This window comes from Chinchilla lanigera, unplaced genomic scaffold (assembly GCF_000276665.1).
Source record: "Chinchilla lanigera isolate Chin_1 unplaced genomic scaffold, ChiLan1.0 scaffold00041, whole genome shotgun sequence".
NCBI classification, from domain to species: Eukaryota; Metazoa; Chordata; class Mammalia; order Rodentia; family Chinchillidae; genus Chinchilla; species Chinchilla lanigera.
In genome coordinates, this window is record NW_004955442.1 from 13524163 (window position 1) to 13532908 (window position 8746).

Consider the following 8746-nt stretch of genomic DNA (forward strand, 5'->3'; position numbering starts at 1 on the left):
CTGGCCTTGAACTCACTTTGTAGCCTCAGCTGGCCTCGAACTTGCAACGATCCTCCTGCCTCAGCCTCCCGAGTGCTGGGATTACAGGTGTGCACCACCATGTCCAACCTGGTTTTCATTTCAACCAGTGATGTAGAAGAGTTTTTCCCCTGCCCCAGTAGCCTCACCAGTATTTGTTATTATTTGATTTCTTGATGATAGCCTTTCTTTCTGGAGTAAGGTGGAATCTCAGTGTTGTTTTAATTTGCATTTCTGTAATGTTCAGCTTTTTTTTTTTTTTTTTTTTTTTGAGACAGTATCTCACTATGCAGTTCAAACTGGGCTTGAGCTCACTTTGTAGCCCAGGCTGGTCTCAAACTCGCAATGATCCTCCTGCCTCAGCCTCCCGAGTGCTGGGATTACAAGCGTGCACCACCACACCCAGCACGTCTAGCTTTTTTGAAAAAAAAAAATCCATTATAACAAATTTTGCCTTTTAATTAGAATGTTTAGTTTGTTGACATATAATCATTTATATGGCTTGATTTAGGTTTATTGTTTTATCTTGATTTTTTTTTCCTGGTACTGGGAATCAAACCCAGGATCTTTGCAGTGAACTACATCCCCAGCTCTTTTTTCTATTGTTATTTGAGACAGGATCTTGCTAAGTCTTTTAAATTGCACAGAATGGGCGCTAACTTGGAATCCTCTGCCTCAGCCTCCCAGAGCTCTTAGATCATAGTTGTATACCACTGCTCCCAGTTCCTTTTTAAAATCTTTTTCTGTTTGTGGTTTCTGTTTTTGTTCTAGGGTTCCTCCTTTCCTGATTTTGTTCAGTGAATTACATATAAGCTATGTGCCTGTACAGTATATCCTACAAAGCACATCCCAGCTACTTAGTACCAGGAATCAAACTCACGACCTCACGTTTGCCAGGCAGGCACTGTGCCACTGAGCTAAATCCCCAGCACCCCCACGCCAATTTTTTATGCCATGATTGTTACATATATGATGCTAAAACTTTATAATCTATTGCTTTACTTTTTGCTTTAAACAGATACACATATACAGATACACAAAATTAAGAAAGAAAGCAGTTTTTTTTATATTTATTGGAATACTTACCATTTCTAGTGTTATTTATTTCTTCCCAAAGTTTTAATTTTCCATGCAGTATCATTCCTTTTCAGGATGAAGAACTTCATCCTGAAATTGAGAGAACACGTGTATAGCAAAGGTCTGTTGTTGAGAACCTCTCCTTGTTTTTTCTGCAAATGTCTTTTTCTGGTCTTAAATGTCGAAGGCTATTTTCTCTGACAGAGTTTGGATTGGTTTTTTTTTTTTTTTTTTTTTTTTTTTTTTTTTGAGACAGGGTCTCCATGTGCTATTCGGGCTGGTCTTGAACTCACTTTGTAGCCTAGGCTGGTCTTGAACTCACAACGATCCTCCTGCCTCAGCCTCCCGAGTGCTGGGATTACAGGCATGTGCCACCATGCCCAGTGGAGTGTTATCAAAACCTGAAAGATGTTGTCTTGTCCTCAGGCCTTCATCTTCTCTGATGAATCCTATTATTCAGATCCCTAGGGCCCTGTATCTATCATGTTGTTTTCTTCATCTGCTTTTGAGATTCCTTATGCAGCCTTGGATTTTCTGAGCTTTTTCTTTTTGTCTTTTTAAATTTTTTTTTATTTTAAAAATTAAAAACTAACAAAACAGCAATGAAGACAAAATGAAAACAACACAAAAACAACAAAAACGGTACATGACCTCAAAACAAAATGATAGGAAGTAACAATGGTTGCTACATTACATACTGTTATCTTCAGTGAAGTTGCTCAGTCCACCAGACATAAGAATGTAAGACTGACCAAACAATCAAAGACAGTAACAAATAATAGTAATAATAAAAACCAGGGTCTCCCTGTGCAGTTCAGGCTGGCCTTGAGCTCACTACGTAGCCTAGGCTGGTCTTGAACTCACAACGATCCTCCTGCCTCAGCCTCCCAAGTGCTGGGATTGTAATCCCAGGTACACACCACCATGCTTGGCTTGCTGAGCTTCTTGAATCTGTAAGTAATAGCGTCAGCTTTGGGGAACTTTATCACTTCCTGAAAGTTTTTTTTCCTGTTCCATCCTCTCTGTTCTTCAGAATTTCAGCTGCTCATGTGTTAAACACCTTGATCCTGTCCCCCTCATTCAGGGTTTATTGTGCTTTTTGTTCCTCTCTGAGTCTCAGTTTGGATAGTTTTATTGTCCTGGCTTCAGATCAACTGATCCTTTTTTCTACAGTATAGATGTGAGGTTAAACCCATCCAATGAGTATTTCATTATTAAAGAGACTATATTTTTCACTTCAGAATTTCTATTTGGGGGGCTAGGGATCTAGCTCAGCGGCACAGCGCCTACCTGGCAAGCGCAAAGTTGTGAGTTCAATTCCTGGTACCGGAAGAAAAACAAAAAACAAAACAAAACAAAAAACAAAAAAAAATTCTATTTGGTTCCTTTGATTGGCTTTCCTTTCCTTTCTGAGATAGCATATCTCATATATATTTGTTTATATACTGGTAGGCTTGTGTCTAGGTGTCCCCTCAAAGCCTCATGCTGTCATAAGTAGGGATTTTCAGAAGTGGTTGGATCTAGACTGTATTATGCTGGGCTCAAGTGTGTGATTCTGGAGGATGTGTGATTACTAAATTAGTCCACTGATTGGTTTGGCATAATTCTGGGTAGGATTAAGAGTGCCCCACCCTGGGGGACAGAAAGGGAGCTTGTGTGGTGGCTTGTCACTTGCTTGCTGCCTTCTGCCTACCCTGCTTTCCCATGAACTGTTGCTTCTGTTTGATGCCCCTCTGCCATGCCACCCTGCCTTAGAACCAGCCAACTCTGGACTGAAACCTCTACACAGTGTGAGCTAAATAAATCTTTCCCCCCTTAATTTGTGGGTGTTGGGCATTTTGTCTTAGCAGTAAGAAAAGTAACTAAGACAACTATCTTTGAGAATATTTGTGTTGTGAATTAAACTCTGTCCCTAAAACACTATTTGGAAACCCAACTCCTAATATGGCTGTCCGTGGAGACAGGGCCTTTAAAGAAGTAGTTTAGACCACACTGGATCAGTGGGGGGTCCTAATCCAATCAGACTGGTGTCCTTATGAGAAAGAGACCCCAGGGTGTACACACACAGAGGAAAAGCCTTGTGAGGACACAGGGAGAAGGGACCCTCCGCAAGCCAAGGCAAGAACTCAGGAGAGACCACCTTGATCTTGAACATCTAGCCCCTTTCTGTTTTGTTTGTGGGGTTGTGTGTGTGTGTGTGTGTGTGTGTGTGTGTGTGTGTGTGGTACTGGAGACAGAACTCAGGGCCTTTGTACTAGGCAGCATTCGCATCCCTTTTCAAATTTTTTTTAAATTTTGAAATAGGGTCTTGTGGGGACTGGGGATTTAGCTCAGAGGCACATCACCTGCCTGACAAGCACAAGGTCGTGAGTTCGATTCCTGGTACCAGAAAAAAAAAAAAAAAAGAATGAAATAGGGTCTTGCTAAGTTGCTAAATTTCCCAGGCTAGGCTCGAATTTTTGATCTTCCTGCCTCAGCCTCTCAGACTGCTGGGATTACTGCCTTTGCCACCATACCCAGCTACATTTCTGTTTTGTAAGTCACCAGTTTCTGGCATTTTATCTTGACAGTCCTAACAGACTAATATAAACTCGAGTAATTGCTTTAATATCTTTTTCTGCTAATCCAATATCTTTTTATCTTATGGTCAGCGTCCATTGATTATCTGCTCTCTTGAGCGAAAAAAACAGGTCAGATTTCCTTCCATCTTTGTGCGTCCAGGAATCCTGAATCCTAGCCTCAACATTCTGAATGATGTGTTCACATGTTAGGTTCTGACTCCTGTTTTCTTCTTCCAAACAGTGTAAGCTGTTTTTCCCAGCAGCCACTTAACTTGGCTGGATCCAACTGGCAGGGCCTGTGTTTCCTGGAGTTGGCAGCAGCTGAGATCCCAGTTTGGTTCTTAGCCTCAGCTTGGAGTCCACCAGACACCGGCCTTCTTCCCGGGTCACCCAGACTTTTGGGTCACTAAACTCGGAGCTTTCCAGCTCTGTTTCTCTTCTTTCCAGGTTTTCTCCCCTGACTGTCTGGTAGCCATGGTTGTCACAAATTGTCCTCTGTCTTTCTTCAAAGCAATAAAACTCCGAGTTTTCTGTTGGAGTTCTAGCCATCTGGAGTGGCAGGTACTGTAGAATTCCCCAGACTAGAAGCCCAAGAAGTGTGAACTATCTAATATGGTTCTGAGCCGGGCGTGGTGGTGCATGCCTGTAATCCCAGCACTCGGGAGGCTGAGGCAGGAGGATCGCTGTGAGTTTGAGACCAGCCTGGACTACAAAGTGAGCTCAAGGCCAGCCTGAACTGCATAGTGAGACCCTATCTAAAAAAGAAGACAAAAAAAAAAAGATATGGACAGGGCCAGAAATCAACAATTAAGGCATGGGCAAGGGCTGTCTGAAGGCTCTGGAGAAGAATTTGTTCTTGCCCCTTTGAGCCTCTGGTGGCCATGGGTGTCCTTGGGTTATCATTGTATCAGCCAAGTCTCTGCCAATCTTCTTGTGGGTTTTCTGTATGTCTGTCTTCTGTTCTGCCTGTCTCCAACATCCTTCTGCCTTTCTCTTGTAAGGACACTTGGCGTTGGATTTAGTGCTCACTCAGATCATTCAGGGTTATTTCCTCATCTCAAAATCCTTCATTTACTCCTATCTGCACAGGCAGGTCCTTCTTCCAAGTGAGGTAACCATCCCTGCTGGTAGGGATTTGATGCAGATATCTGCTGGGGAGACATCTCTAGGGCCAGCCCAGCTGACTGACACAGCTAATTACATTGACTGGATTTTCAAATGTTAACCAAACCTGGCATTCTTAGGCATAAACCCCATTTGGTTGTGGCACATTCATGGGTCCATGTTCATGAAGAATACTGATGCATAGGTTTTCTGTGATATCTTTGTCTGACTTTGATGTAAAGTAATACAGGTCTTATAAAATTAAATGGAAGCTATTCTCTCTTCTTCTGTTTTCTGGAAAACCTTGTAGAGAGTTAGGCTTCATTTTTTTCCCCTTAAATGTTGGGTTACATTCATAAGTGAGGCCACCCAGGCCAGAAGTGTTAGTTGGCTGGGTGCAATTGTACGTGCCTGTAATCCCAGCAGTCAGGAGGCTGAAGCAAAAGGAGTGTTGCAAATTCAAGGCCAGCCTGAACTACACTGTGAGACTTTGTCTCCAAAAAAAATAATAGTCTTTGTTGGAAGATTTTTCAACTACAGTGTAATATCTTTAATAGCTATAGAAATTAAACACATAACTTCTAGCTGGGCATAGCGGTGCACACTTGTAATCCCAGCACTCAGGAGGCTGAGCAGGAGGATCTTTGCCAGTTCGAGGCCAGGCTGAGCTACAAAGTGAGTTCAGGACCAACCTGAACTGCATAGTGAGACCCTGTCTCCAAAAAAAAAAAAAAAAAAAAAAAAAGATAAACATATAACTTCTTATGTTAGCTTTAGTAGTTAAAGAATTTGGCCATTTTGCCTAAATTATCATATTTGCTGGGATATTTATAATAGTCTCTTTTTTGTGCTCATGGGTCTTGAACCTAGACAAGCTAGACAAGCACTCTGCCACTGAGCTACACTTCTAGCCTCGTATTATTATTTTATTGTCTCCTAGAAGTATATCTCCTATTTGCTTCCTGCTGTTGGACATTTTAATCATTTTTTTCTTGAAGTTTATCTGCTTTATTATTTTCAAAGAACCAGTTTTTTGGTATTGTTTTATTTTCTGCTGTTTTTCTCTTTCATTGATTTCTACTCTTACCTTTAGTTGATTTCCTTCCATTTATTTTGGTATTAATTTACTCTTCTTTCTAGTTTCTAAACATGTAAACTTAGATATGATTTAAGACCTTTATTTTCCTTTGTAAAATATGTACTCAATGCTAAAGCTTTCCTTCTAAGTTTTTTTTTCTTTTTTTGCTACCTGGAATTGAACTCAGGACCTCATGCTTGCCAAGCAGGTGCTATGTAGCTGAGCTACTTCCCCAGCCCTCCTTCTAAGTATTGCTATGAGTAAATTCCACACTGTTTTCTTTCTTTTTTTTTTTTTTTTTTTTTTTTTTGGTCTTTTTGAGACAGGATCTCACTATGCAGTTCAGGCTGGCCTTCAACTCACTTTGTAGCCCTGGCTGGCCTCAAACTTGTAGCAATCCTCCTGCCTCAGTCTCCCAAGTGCTGGGATTACAGGCATGCGCCACCATGCCTGGCTTCCACACATTTTAGTATGTTGTGGTCTTATTGTCATTCAGTGTAAAATATATCCCAACATCCCTTGTTTCTTCATGCAACTACAGGTTAACTAGAAATGTGTTACTTAATTTCCAAACAGCTGATTATTTTCCAGATATCTTTCCATAGATTTTCATTATATTCAAGAGGCATAGTTTATATAATTTCAGTCCTCTTGGATTTATCGGAACTTGTTTTATGAACCAGGTTATGGTTTCCCTTGGTGAATGTTTCATTCATATATTAATCATTCATATATTAAAAATATGTTTCATTCATATACAGGCCAGCACAATAGCCCACATCTCCAATCCCGGCTACTCAGGAGGTTGAAGCAGGAGGTCACAAATTAGGGGCTAGCCTGGGCAATTTGGGGAGATCCTGCCTGTAAAGCAAACAACAACAATAACAATAACAACAAAAGGCTAAAGATAGCCCGGGCATGGTGGTGCAAGCCTGTAATCCCAGCACTGGGGAGGCTGAGGCAGGAGGATTGTAGGGAGTTCGAGACCAGCCTGGGCTACAAAGTGAGCTCAAGGCCAGCCTGAACTGCATAAAAGGACCCTGTCTCAAAACGACAAAAAAATAAAAAATAAAAAAGCCTAGGGATATAGCTCAGTGGTGGAGCATTGACCTAGCCTGTGTGATATACTGGGTTTAATACCCAAAACCTAAAAAGAAGGGAAGGAAGGAAGGAAGGAAGGAAGGAAGGAAGGAAGGAAGGAAGGAAGAAAGAAAGAAAGAAAGAAAGAAAGAAAGAAAGAAAGAAAGAAAGAAAGAAAGAAAGAAAGAAAGAAAAAGAAAGAGGGGGCAAAGGAGAGGGACAGGAAGAGGGAGAAGGAAAGGGAAGGGAAGGGAAGGGAAAAGAAGGGAGAGAAGAAATAAAAGTGCATCCTATCTAGCTGCAAAGTTCAGGGCTCTGTACACATCAGTGAGGTGGTGTGGCTCTAGTGAGACTCTGCTTATTCTATCCATTGCTGAGAAAAGAGTGCGGAACCCTCTGACTCTAACCATGGGCCTTTCTGTTTGTTCCTTCAGTGCTCTCCATTTCTGCTTCATGTGGTAAGGCTCTCCTCTCAGGTGTGGATATTTTTTTTTTCTTGTCTTTTTGAGACAGGGTCTTGCTATGCAGTTCAGGCTGGCCTTGAGCTCACTTTGTAGGCCAGGCTGGTCTCGAACTCCCTATGATCCTCCTGCCTCAGCCTCCTGAATGCTGGGATTACAGGTGTGCGCCACCACGCCCAGCCTAGGTATATGTACTTTTACTGTTATTGGTTGCTTTTAAATCATTGGCCTCTTGACCAGTGTACAGTGATGCTCCTTATCTTCTGTGCTACTCCGGCTCTGGAACCTGATGTGTCTCAATACAGCCACTCCACTGTCCTTTTGCTTAGTGTTTGCAGAATTTTCTCATGCTCTTATTTTTAAGTGCCTTTTTAAATATATGCAATGAGACATTAGAAAGAATTGGAGATTAAAAAAATTTTTGTGGTACTGGGAATCAAACTCAGGAGCTTGCGTTTGCCAGGCAGGCACTGTGCCACTGAGCTATATCCCTAGCCTAAAATTTCTTACAGAGAACATGTAGTCATGTCTTGCCTTGTTATTCAATATGAAAATTTCTTCCTTTTAGTTGGGGTGTTTTGGCCATTTACACTGATAGAGTTATTAATATGGAGCAAGAATTAATGACATAGAAAATAAAAAACCATGCCGGGCGTGGTGGCACACACCTGTAATCCCAGCACTCGGGAGGCTGAGGCAGGAGGATTGTTGTGAGCTTGAGACCAGCCTGGGCTACAAAGTGAGCTCAAGGCCAGCCTGAACTGCATAGCAAGACCCTATTTCAAAAAGACCAAAAAAAAAGCAAAAACAAAAACAAAAAAAAACCAAAAACACCAATAAGGTATCAACCTTATTGATCAACAAAAAAACAGTCTGGATCAACAAAAGCAAGTTTTGTTATAAAACAAAAAATAAAGTAGAAAAACTGGTGAAATCAACATATTCAAAAAATAAAGTCTGAAAAAATAATATAGCTGCAGATATTGCACGTGTTTTAAAGATAAGACAATTCTGTAAATAGCTTCCAAAAAGTACATTTAAGAAACAGATAACTTGAAGACAGAGGGTGTAGCCCAGTAGTAGAGTGTATGCCTGGCTTGTGTGAAGCCCTGGGTCTGATCACCATTACCACACACAAAAGAAAAAAGGTAAATTAGATAATTTTGAGAAGTGACTTAATATGTTTGTTAACTTATAACCGTAAACATATTTGAGTCAGTAAAGTATATTCCATAAGAGAAAAATATCAAATATAGTACCAGCACAAAAACATGCATAGAGCCAGGCGTGGTGGTGCATGCCTGTAATCCCAGCACTCAAGAGGCTGAGGCAGGAGGATCCTTGTGAGTTTGAGACCAGCCTGGACT